At 37.3% G+C, this 13,623-nt stretch overlaps 1 long non-coding RNA gene across 1 annotated transcript; it reads right to left on the bottom strand.

Annotated features, from left to right (window-relative positions):
• Positions 1-11,208: 11,208 nt before the first annotated feature.
• On the bottom strand, positions 11,209-13,620 carry LOC121388135. The gene is made up of 5 exons (XR_005959935.1): positions 13,597-13,620; positions 13,019-13,038; positions 12,338-12,346; positions 11,623-11,666; positions 11,209-11,300 (listed from the first exon to the last, which is right to left on the bottom strand). It is a non-coding gene; the product is annotated as an uncharacterized LOC121388135 (long non-coding RNA).
• Positions 13,621-13,623: the final 3 nt, after the last annotated feature.

Below are 13,623 nucleotides of genomic sequence, written 5' to 3'. Positions count from 1 at the left end.
AGGGTTTCTGCCAGAGGGTAAACCGGGTATTGTGCCATACCCTTGTTTTGGGGCAGATTATATTATTTTAAAGTTAACTTTTTGACAAAAGTAATTACTGTATGATTTTCTTAACTCTAAACCTAAACTTAACCCATTTTCTTTCCGGGGGGGGGGGGGGGGGGGGGAGGCCCCCATACACCCTGCTGATTGTGGTTGTATTCAGTTTCATAGTACCATACCCACACATTTCTTTCTGTTAGAAACACTGAGAGGGTAAATTTAAAATTCCTCTAGCACACATTGACTCATGGTTGAAAGGTCAAAAGACCTATACCATGACACATCAAGTAAGACGAAAGTTTCCACGTAATACATACGTGGTAGAAGATGTAGACAGCCAATTGCAATCCAACCTGATGGATATGGTCAGATTGGCTAAATACGATGATGGGGTGAAATATCTCATGGTGATCATTGACCTATTTTCGAGGTACGTGTGGGTTCTACCACTCAAATAAAAAAAAACCCAAGGAAACATTAGGTAGATGCTTTGTCAGAACTATGGAAACCAGAGTCCAGAAAGCTCAAACTGTTTCTGTCTGATTCGGGATCAGAATAAATGAACGATGTGGTCAAAGCATTATTAACAGGGCATAACACAGCTGTTTACTCTCAATGAAACAAAAGCATGTTATGTTGAATGGTTCATTAAGACCATCAGAATGCGTCTCTGTGGCTACATGCTAAAAACAACTTTACTTACAAGTACATGGATGTAACCACACCAAACATCGAATGTTAGCACCAACCAGTGTCAATCAAACGAATGATGAAGAGGTCCATCTGCCATCAAACCTAAAAACAAAATGCAATCCAGAGAAAAAAGGAAAAATTTGTCTTTAACATGGGTGAAAAAGTAAGAGTCAGTCAGAGAAATGGTCTGGTGAAATATTTACCATCGAGAAACGGTACTGGTCTCAAGGTAACTACTTATACAAACTAAAATACTGCGTTGGTGATTCCATCGAAGGGACATTCTATGCTGCCGAACTTCAAAAGGTGACGGAGAATCCAGAGCAACTGTACCGGATCCAAGACATCGTGAAAAAGATAACTTGGAACAGACAGAAAGATGTGTTGGTGAAATGGCTTCACTGGCCAAGAAGTACAATTCGTGGATTCCAGAAGCAGACGTCATTCGATATCAGACAGTATAAAAGATCTCACCCACATGTGCGACTTTCATTATTAGCAAGGACGAAATTGCTGAGGCACAGCCTCTTTCAAGAAGTAATTCGGGTGATACCTTGACCTTTTTTGGTAAACATGTTGCCAAATCAGAAACAGTGTTTTTCTCTCTCAGATCGTCATTAAATACGTAGTGGTGATTACGTGTATCATAAACTTATCTCTCGATCGAGGTAATTCTAACTTGTGGACAACACTACTCAGCAGTAGTTTAGGTTATTTGCTGCCAAATCCCAAGATCAAAACTAATAAGCACATTGGATAAATACGTTACTATTCATCACGTCTTACTTTCCCGACAACACACACTGGTCGTTTACACTACATCTCGGTAAAAAGTGGGTGGTAGCAGCCACCGAATTCAAATCTGTGTTGGCAAGAGATATTTCTTTTTTCGAGCGAAAATGTGCTTCATGATATGTTTTTCATTACCACTATGCATTATACTGAATTTAACATGAACACAGAGAAACCATTTAATACTCTGCTTTCCTACGATTAAGTCGCTCAAACACGATATTTGTATTGTATCAAGAATGCAATTTCGATTATGGACAAACGTTTTCGAGCAAATAGTACAAGTAAAGGCTTTTGAATTTTGAGAATGACAAGATTAAATGTGTTCTTTAAATATTTAATTTCTCGCAAACAAACGATGACATATTTGACAAGAAAACTTATATTGTTGCGTTTTACATTTTGTTTTATGCGTAGTGAGAGATACTTTTGTGACGAAAGGTTTCAAACAAATATCACACTTTATATATATATATATATATATATATATATATATATATATATATATATATATATATATATATATATATATATATATATATATATATAATGTTGTTTCAAAAGAAAAATCAACAACAACACCCAATAAGAATACTAATAAATAAATATTTAAAAATTCAATTACAAAAAAAAAAGTTGGTTAAAATGACTTACTTGATGATGCACAAGTTTAGTGGATGATAACAGTGAACGTTTCTCTTTGTTGCTTCTTCTTTTGCGATCGCTCGAAATAGAATGCACAGAAGTAAAAATACGAACACTATTTAAAATATATCGTAAAAATTATTAACATTATATTTTTTTCTCAAAATAAACCAATTATGTTTAAAGACAGCCTTGTACTTTCCAGTGCCTTTGTTGGGTTTCAATTCACCTTAATTTTACTCCATCTAAAATAACAGACAGTGACATAAAAACTAACAAAACAATTTAATGAAATAATCAACGACAGCGGCCAAATGTTTTGTTTTTACAAGCAACATTATGACATCTTATGACATGTATACGCGCTCAGTTGATAGCTGGTCATTTAATTTTGCACCTGTCACATCTTTGAATCATGACTTTAACAATCAAACGTTTTAAGGGGATTAATTTTACAAATAATATAACAAAATAATTTCATCGTCATTTTACTTCATCTTAAATAACAGACAATGATATCAAAAACTAACAACATAATCAACGACAGCTGTAAAAGGTATGACATGTTAACGAATGCCATTGCACATAATTTTACAAATAAATAAAGAAATGATTTCATTGCAATTTTACTTCATCTTAAATAACAGACAATGACATAAGAAACTAAAAAATTAATCAACGACAGCTGTAAAAAGTATGACATCTTAATGAATGCAACTGCGCATAATTTTACAATTAAAGAAATAATTTCATTGTAATTTTACTTCATCTTAAATAACAGACAATGACATAAGAAACTAAAAACTAAAAAAATGAATCAACGACAGCTGTAAAAAGTATGACATCTTAACGAATGCAACTGCGCATAATTTTACAATTAAAGAAACAATTTCATCGAAATTTTATTTCATCTTAAATAACAGACAATGAACTAAAAAGCTAACAAAAGAATCAAACGACAGCTGTAAAACGAATGTCATTGCAAACAATTTTACAAATAAATAAAGAAATAATTTCATGTAATTTTTCTTCATCTTAAGTAACCGACAATGACATAAAACAAAACTAAAAAACAAATCAGCGACAGCTGTAAAAAGTATGATATTGATACCCGCGTTTTTCAGGTATTCCCTTGTCAAGATGGCTGTGTGGGGTCTGGCGTTGTCATGCTGAAAGATCAGGCCTGGACCATGAGCTGCCATGAAGTGCACAAGTTCCTGGGCCAGCACCTGGTCGCGATATGCAGCAGCGTTAAGGTTGCCACGGATGACAAGAAGTCGAAAACGTCCATTTCCACAGAAAGCACCCCAAACCATTACACTTCGGCCTCCTAATCTGTCAATTTCACTGATACAACAATGAGCATGGCGTTCACCACGTTGTCTCCAAACACTCTGCCTGCAATCGGCAAATCGCAGGGTGAATCTTGATTCATTGCTAAACACGACTCTATTCCATTCCCTCTGATACCATCGCAAGTGGCGTCCCACAGTTGACGTTGATGTCGATGAAATTGGGTGAACATGGGTCCAACATATGGGCACCATGCGTAGAGGTGAGCGGTTCGCAGCCAATTTCGGATTATTTGCTTTCTGTGGAAATGGACGTTCTCGACTTCTTGTCATCCGTGGCAACCTTAACCCTGCTGCATACCGCGACCAGGTGCTGGCCCAGGAACTTGTGCCCTTCATGGCAGCTCATGTTCCAGGCCTAATCTTTCAGCATGACAACGCCAGACCCCACACAGCCATCTTGACCTGAGGAACACGGGTATCATGGATTGGCATTCAAGGTCGCCTGACCTGAATCCCATTTAGTACGTCTGGAATGTGCTGGGACGACGACTGCTTACTCTCAGGAACCCTCCACAGACTTTGCAGGAATTTGGTGCTTCATTAGTGAAACAATGGCGCCGTATCCCTAATACAGTCTTTACACGCATCAGGCAGTTGTTGAGGAGTTATTGCATTGTAGTTGTGGGTAAACATGGAGAAAATACGCGCTACTGAACCTGTGATTTCATCAGACGAACCTGCTTGTGAATTTTGACTGTTTGTGGTTTTGACGAATATTGTAGGCGCATCGAACAGATTTGTGACTCGGCATTTATTTCTATTCTTTCTTTGGACGTCATATAATTAAAAAAAAACTACCTTATTTAACACGTTCTTCCGTCATATTTGCTAATTATTAACCACGATGAAACGGTTGTGATGTTTTTAGTTTGACTGTATATTTTATTGCAGATGTATGGATGATTGGCAGTTTTTTTTTTATCCACTGAAAAGTATATTTCACACAGTTAGATAGACTGTCGTGTTTCGGGGTTGTTCAGGCCAGATGGGACACACTTATCTGATATAGTCAACGACTTGTTTGTGAATATGCTGCAGGAAGCTATAGAAACGTTTATGTCTAAACCTAGTGTTGTAGTATATCAGAGCCCCTACAGATAGAGACCGCCGCCTTGAACTGGGGGACAAATTCATAGAATTAGCTGTGGCAGAATTCTAGCGGCTATGGCTTGGGCATGTTTGTTTATGTTAACAAAAAATTACTTAGTCTAAATAATAGTGATTTCTGCATTGTCTCCCCCGACCATGGATAGGCTCGCTTAACGGGCTAGAACTTGGGTGAGGACATAGTGCCAGGTATCACTATAAGTTGATTCGGGATTGTCTCCCCTGACCATGGATTTGCTCGTTAGAGGGGCAATAACCTGGAAGGGGACATAGTCCCGGATATAACTATTTCAAAAAGCACATTTAATAAAATGAATCTGTAGTTAGGGTGTTTGTTCATACAACTTGATCCAAGTGGATTCAAGCGTCTATCACCTATGTACCCACTTAATCATTATTTAGCTTTTAATTTTTGCTGTTAAGTATTAGGGTGTCAGTGGTATGCTGATAGTGTTGTCAGTGATATGCTGACGGTGTGTTGGGGTTTTGCTGACCGTGTCAGTGGTATGTAGTGTTGTCACTGGTATACTGACTACCGTCAGTGGTATGCTGACAGCATAATGCCCAAGCTGCAATCGGAACTGCATTACAAGTCGTAGCCATAATATGCCACTATGTATAATAAATATTTAAAATGTTCATCCTAGTTGTTTTGTGTGTGTCACATACCAGTTGTAACACCAGCTACTTTATAGTATAATGTATGTAGTAATAGTTTATCAGTACAAGCCTTAGTGGCATGGAGTCATTTACCAAATGTGTGTCATAAAATAATTTACAGTTCATTTTAGTATAAATAACACATCATCACGCAGAATTGCAACCAGACTGCAAGACCGTAGCTAGGATTTATTATTATTAATTATTATTATTATTATTATTATTGTTTTTGTTTTGTTTGTTTTAAAAAAAAAAAAAATGTGTGTGGGTTTTTTGTGTGTGTTTTTTTTTTTTTTTTGGGGGGGGGGGCAGATAAAGATCAAGATAAACTTTATTGCATATACACATTGGAAATGGATGCAAAACATGTAATATTTGTAAAAGCATAGTGCAAACTTTTTGAATGAACAAGCATGGATGGTGCAAGACACTACAGGCTCTAAAATACCATTTTGTTGTCATTTCAGGGAGGTTACATACTTAAAACCAATAAGAGGATTTTCTTTAGGTTTCTATTAATTATACCGGATTATACCCACTTAGCTACGGCCATGGAATGCACTAAAGACATCGGTGTGTTCTGGGTGGACGTCGGTTGCTCAACAAAAATATTTGTCATAAACGCCCCCCCCCCCCCCCAACCTTTCTTCAGCAAATAACGCTCATGACTACTACTACTACTACTACTACTACTACCACCAAATGACGATGTCCAACTAATATGCTATTCAGCTGCAATATTATATGCAAATGTTGAGTTGATACATCAACAATGAATGAATGAATGTTTAACGACACCCCAGCACGAAAAATACATCGGCTATTGGGTGTCAAACTATGGTAATGCAAACAAATAAAGTGATGATCAACATCAATATAAGAATTCAAGAATTAAATAAAAACAGTGTAAAGAACTGTGCACAAATACAAATATCACAGATAGATACTGACTTTTACTCAAAATTTCAATTTGTGCTGTATTGGCCATTCTCAGAGAATGTTACACCCCTGCACCACGGTGAGGTTACAGCACGCGCAGGGGAACATCAACAAAGGTAAGCGTTTGATTGTTTAATAATTTGTTTGTCAAGACCGATGAGTTTGGGGTTAGGGCGTAGGCATTGTTTGTTATGTTTATAGTTGATTTCGTGCTTGTATCCACTTAAGTTTTAGCACGCTTTTCTGGGCACCGCCCCCCCCCCCCCCCCCCCCCCCCCCCCCCCCCCCCCCCCCCCCCCCCCCCCCCCTCCCCCCCCCCCACCCCCCCCCCCCCCCCCCCAGGTATATGCACTACTAGGACAGGACAGGACAGTGGGTTAGCGGTTAATTGTTAGTGGTTAGTGAGAGAGAAGGATGCAAACCCAGTAACTATTAGTCTTCAGTCCGTAGTTTAAAAACTACCGTGAGGCCGGTCGCTGGCATTTCCGTTGCCAGGACTTTATATTGGCCGGCGGGGTACTCTCACATTGAGAGTAGATACCCAGTGCCCTGTTATGGGGCGACCTACACATATAAAGGATGTTGGGGGGGGGGGGGGGGGTGAGATCACAGATTATTCCGGAAACCCCTCTTGTCGTCCAGTACAATGCTTTTAAAAATTATTATTATCGAGTTAATTATGTAACGATTATGCATGGGATCGACTAATTTGTGGTTGTGCATTACATATAAATGTGAAAATAACAAAATATTTTCGTTTCATCCAAGAAATGCCCCTAAAAATCCAGTGTTTGACAGATTAATATAATGCATTCATTTGTTGTTAGTACAGTGGTAAGCTTGGTATTTCTGTGGAAGATTTAATCATATATATATATATATATATATATATATAATACTTTGGTGGTATTGTGTATACTGTAGTAGGTGTCCTTTTTTACGTGTTGCATCCACTCCCTAGAAAAATACTAATTTTCCTACTGCCAGTTATTACCATATAAATATTAATAATTACTACTTCCTCACCCAATTCCCTATCGATATACTTCAGTTGTGACTATGCAGAAGTACAACCACCCCACCACCATTCCTTATTGAGAGCTTCACAGCCTCGGTGTGACCCCTGTTCGATTTTACGCAGGATAATTGTTTTCCCCTTCAATCCAATCATGCTATAATTTTTATATACATTACACTAACATATTGTCAATATATACTCTTCAAAAGAAGAAACGCAAAACCACATTGTCGTAACATTTGGAGAATTGATTTAATTATTGAATGGTGAGTCCGATAATTACCAAATGTTGCAGGATTGTTCACAATTCACTCTAGTCCATTGTGAGTAAGTGATAGGACACACCACCAAGGTCAAGGTCATCTGGAGTCAATACCGGGTGTGGCCTCTGCGTGTGTTGACAACTGCCTGGCACCGCCTGCCCATTGAAGCAACCAGAGTACGGATGACGTCCCGGGGGATGGTGGCCCACTCGGCCTGCAAGGCTGCTGCCAGCTCGGGCAGGGTCTGGGGCTGTGGTTGTCGCTGTCGGAGGCGTCGGTCCAACTCGTCCCATAGATGCTCAATTGGGTTCAAATCCGGTGATATCGATGGCCAAGGAAGGACATTAATGTTGTTGTTCTGTAGGAAAGCCGTTGTGAGACGTGTTGTGTGAGGCCTGGCGTTGTCATGTTGGAACACTGCGTTGGCGTTGGCCATAACTGGAACGAAGTGTGGCCGGAGGATCTGGTCAATGTAGCCCTGTGCATTCAGGTTGCCCTGCACGTGGACCAGGTCAGTTTTGCCAGTGTGTGAGATGGCTGCCCACACCATGACACTACCCCCGCCGAATCTGTCCACTTCCTGCACGCAGTTTGCCGCATAACGTTCACCACGACGCCTATACACGCGACATCTTCCATCATGACGTCGGAGCAGAAATCGGGACTCGTCACTGAACCACACCTGTCTCCATCGCAGTTGAGGCCATTGTCGATGAATCTGGCACCACTGCAGTCGGAGTCGACGGTGTTGTGGTGTTAAGATGACACCTCGAACTGGACGTCTGGCACGAATTCCTACCTCACGTAGGCGGTTCCGTACGGTCTGGTCGGATATCCTGCGCAAACCTGGTATTGCTGCGGCTGTGGAGGTGGCAGTAGTCAATCGTTCCCGAAGGTGGCGTACCCGGATGTAGCGGTCCTGCCCGGGGGTAGTGACCCGTGGTCGACCGGATCTAGGGAGGTCACGTGTTGATCCATGTTGCTGGTAACGGTCCCACAGTCTGGAGATGGTGCTTGGGGACACATGGAATGCCCTGGCAACGGCCGTTCTGGATTCGCCTGCGTCTAGTCGGCCGATGGCATTGTTTCTCTGCGGTTCACTGAGACGTGGCATGTCCTGGATTGTCAACTGTCGGCCAGATACAGAGGCCAGGCAAGCGAACACCCTGCACGTTTATACTGTCGGTGTTCATGTTGCACGTGCAGACAACGCACGTGCAGTGGTGACATGGTTTGCACGTGGCTGCGTTTTTGCGAATATTCACATTTTGGAACTTTATTGTACAGTAGCTGCGTTTTATCGAATGTAACCGTGGGAATGTGTTTGGGACATGCAATGACCTTATATTCAAAAAGCATGAACCGGTAGGAAACATAAAATCGGAGTTATAACCCATTTGTACCTTTTTGCGTTTCTTTTTTTGAAGAGTATATTCGGATTTAGGTGGGGCTAAATGATCGCAGCCTTATTTTGATAGTTTTAATATAAGGCATCATTAATGAATGAGTGAATGAATTAACGATATACAATTTAACGGCATCCCAGCACAAAGCAGGAATTGGCTATTGGGTGCCAAGTCAAAATACAATAGTGTAAAGAGCTGTACAAAATAAAATTGTTATATGCAAATTTAACATTTGGAAGAGAATTCAATATTGCATTGTATAATGTAAGAGATATTGTCCAGCAAAAACACTGAATTGCATTAAACTAACGTTACTGCCGCTCCCTGTTAAACTTCCATGATCCGCACCTGAAACATTTAACAATATGATCATGAACATGTTCTATTATTATATCTGCTTGAACAGGGCCAGGTAAAGTCAGGGAAATCTCATCGTGACCGATGAGGGGTGAGGGTCGTTTTGTGTGTGTGTGTTTGAGGCTTTTTGATCGTGCTTAAGAGAGCAGCACTCTCCAAACTTTACAATTTGAAACATGCTTTTGAATTTCAGCGCTGCTTGCAAAACACAGCATCTATACTAGGTTTGTTTTGTATTCCTTTTATATATATATCTTCATCCAAATTAATATGCCAGTAATTTTATCACCGATGTTGGAACAACAAAAAAATAGGCCCAATGAACTCCTCACGTATTTTAACAGGGATGCTAATGCTATGTAGTGCAATATTCTGCTTTTTAAGTTTCTTTGTGTTACTCATAACTAAATTGGAGCATTCACATTATCTTAGATTACAAAACAAAGGCATTTTGGTGGACCTACCGCCATACTACTGGATGCGCAGACAAATACTAATCATATTGTATATGGCAAAGCTATGTGGAGAAATAGATGTACCCATTAATCAATTCATATTTTATTGTAGATTCAATGTTTTGCATGGGAGAGATATGATCAAGATTTTGACATAAATGTGGACCTGAAATGCCAGTTTAATTTGACATTCCACCCTACCACAAGGCATGGTTTTATATTTCGAATCATATTAATGCTAGTAATCTTTAGTAAAGTGTGTTTATCATTAAAGAAAACCCAAACAATTCTTGTTTAGGTGGTTAAAGCTTGAACCAGACAAACTAGGATACACCCAAATTTTAAAATGGTGGGTTTTATTTTTCGAAATCTAACACGGCAGAAACATACTTAAGGTGTCTACATGTTTAATAAAGAGTATGGTATTGTTTGTATAAGACATTTTAAATAATGTACACATGTGGGTAGCATCATCCCACCATCAACAAAGGTGCAGAATTTATACATAACTCACTTTTACCAGCAGTACCCATCTCCATTCACTAGTCCACCATATTTTCTACTAAAATCTCAAACCACATCACATTAAGTATCATAATATTATAGGTGTGTGTGTGTGGGGGGGGGGGGGGGGGGGGGTGGGACTTCAGATGAACATCGAAACAATGTTGATATATTTTTCCATTGCATTCTCGGATTGTAAAATAGTAAATTCGACATAAATTAAATAAAATATTTTAATAGTGTCCAATAACAACCGTGCTTAGAAGGTATGACAGACAAGGACACGTGAAGTTGAGATTATAATGGGATTTTGATTGAAGGATAAATCAGGTTTCACCCCCCCCACACCCCCACCCCCCCACCCCCAGTGACTCTCTCACACACGACAATTATCATGTCATCAATGTACTGCCCCATGCGCGTGCTATAACCTCACTGTGGTGCAGGGGTGTAACATTCTTTTTGAGAATGGCCAATATTGCACAAATTGAAATTTTTAGTAAAAGTCAGTATCTATCTGTGATATTTGTATTTTTGCACAGTTCTTTACACTGTTTTTATTTAAATCTTGATTTTTTATATTGACCTTGATCATCACCTTATTTGTTTGTATTACCATAGTTTGACACCCAATAACCGATTTATTTTTCGTGCTGGGGTGTCGTTAAAAATGCATTCATTCATTCATTCAATCTACTGCATAGTAATCTGTAGTGTCCTTTCTAGTTGTAACTGCATGTTTTGGTTTATGTTCATCGCATCTGAATAATACAGATTTAACATTTACATATTCTTCTGCCATTACACTAGCTGGCTGGCACAGTTATGATATTGCTGGTTACAAATATTTTATAGAATGCATATAATAGTAGTTGTTGTTGTTGCTGTAACAATACATATAGTATTTGTCGTAGTAATAGATGTAGCAAGGCAGTTTCAACAATAATAATAATAAATACTAGAAGTCCAAAAGTGAATTGATGTTTTATTTTCTCTTTGTGTTACAGTAATCTCACATTCTCCTTGCTGTGTTCAAAATGTGGAATTGTATGAAACTTTTGCAGCTGAAAAGAAACAAAACATTTTAGAAAATTTGTAAAACCAAAAATAAATATACCCTTAAAACGGATGTCAACTTAAATCTTCTTAAAGTATGCGTGGCTTTTACAGGAACATATATATTCAAACTATGTTTTATAACTAATACAATCCCTAGTATATTTTACTAATATGTATTAGTAATACTAGCACTAATTAAAACCAGCAAGTTAATTCGTAGAAGTTGTAAACAAAACATGAAAACATGAGAATAGTTTTTTTTTATTTCGGTCCTGTACAATTATAATGTTTTAAAATATAGAAATCTATAGATGTACAAAAACTAACCTCTTCAATCTACATACAGATCACGACACCACTTTTACAGATATCTGTAAAAATAAAATTAATTTTAAATTCAGATACTTTGATAATCCTGTATAATCCAACATGATCTCTCATCGTCTCACATTTACCAAAATGTTAATTGCATTGACCATGGACAAATGCATGTCCATAATGTGGATGTTGGCAACAGAAAACTGTTTTTGCTTGAAAAATATAGAATATCAGGTTACTACGTTTTGATATCATGGTTATTTGGTGAGGTTTAGATAACGGTGTAACAGCTGATATATTTTTTTTTATCATGCAACCCCTTTCAAATTATATTTTTGTAACGGACGGAAACATTTATGTAACAAAATGTCCGAAAAAACAAGATGTCCCAATTAGGGCAATGAAAATTATGTACAATATTTTTTAAAGGTTTGACGGCGTATCATGTTTATAAGTAGGATACGGAGAAAAAATACAAAAAGAACTGACATTTAAAAACAAAATGGAAATTTCGATACAGTCACCCATGTGTTACATTCAGAGGAAATGTAATGGAAGCTAAACTTTGAAATCTCCAACTATCACTGGACTATTATAAAATTTATGTATATACGATACGTTATTGTATCTCATTGGATGCACCAAATTATATTCGACCAGATAACAAGACAAATACATGTATTGGTGTAGATATTTCAAAGTTATTTATGTTTATCGTACTTACCAGGAAGTGCTGAAAAAGACAATGATGATAATATTTTAACAGTTGTAATGGAACTATCTCATTATTTTGTTAACACGTATATAGTTAAATTCGTCTTTTTAACGACACCACTAGAGCAAAGTGATTAATTAATCATCGGCAATGGGATATTAACCATTTGGTAATAGCAGGTATATAGAGACTCTAACTGTTTTACTAACATGTCCTTGTGTTACTATTAAAAATATAAATTTGCAGTATTTTCGATTGTAACTCTACAAAATTTTCCACCCAAATACTATAATCAATATGTACTTTAGCAAACAATATCTTTGTAATATATTTCTAAAATGTTGCTTGACAATATTCTGCAATATTCAGAACAAAATTTGTAATTAATATCTAAAACATTATGTAGTTTTAAAATGAATTGCTTTCTTTATCCTACTGGATACAATTTACTTGTTTTTTGTTTGTTTGTTTGTTGTTATTGTTTCGATATGTGGGTGTTAAAATAAAATATCGTTGGTTGAAAAAGAATTAAAAAAAAGTAAGCATTTACAATACTGTGTAAAATGCTCATGGCACCTTCTAAGTTTGATCTGAACCGAAAATATATTCAATATTTCTCGATAAATCAAAATTAAAAAGAAGTAAAAGGTTTATGCATCTTGCTGTGACACATTCTATTACAATACTTACGAAACAGAAATCTCTCTTCACTGAAATAAAAATTAAAATAGTATTATTTTTGTAAACATGAATGATATTATGAAAGTCATTTAATTATGGTTTAAATTTTGCAATAGCTTAGTACTGGAGGCAAGTGTGGATGCCATATAACAAAAAAGGAGATAGATAACGAGATATCTGGAATCTAAAACTGTTTTAACCAATGACACCAATTTAAAAATTAAAACAACTGAACGAGGGGAGCCAAACATTATGTAACATACAAATTGCTAGCATATTAAGTAAGTTATAACTTAGGGCATGCCCAGACGATATAATATATTTATTGCTTTCTGATTTCTTCGATAATTGGAATTTGACAAACGATTGATTACAATCATATTAATATGACTTGATTCTCTGTATATTAAATATACGTTGCTGGTTTGTTGGAATTGTATAAATGTAATGTGAACAGGTTTTGATTATACTATTTATTGCACATTATATTCTCTGTAGGAAATGGGGCATGTGTGAGCAATAAATATAAATAACCCCATGTCAAACAAGTATTTGCAGTGTTTTTTCTTTCTTGATTTTAAACTTACATGTCTCGTTTGCCAATACCTGAAATA

This window comes from Gigantopelta aegis, chromosome 14, assembly GCF_016097555.1.
Source record: "Gigantopelta aegis isolate Gae_Host chromosome 14, Gae_host_genome, whole genome shotgun sequence".
NCBI lineage: Eukaryota > Metazoa > Mollusca > Gastropoda > Neomphalida > Peltospiridae > Gigantopelta > Gigantopelta aegis.
The sequence above is the reverse complement of the archived record's forward strand: the minus strand, read 5'-3'. Positions and strand labels throughout refer to the sequence as shown.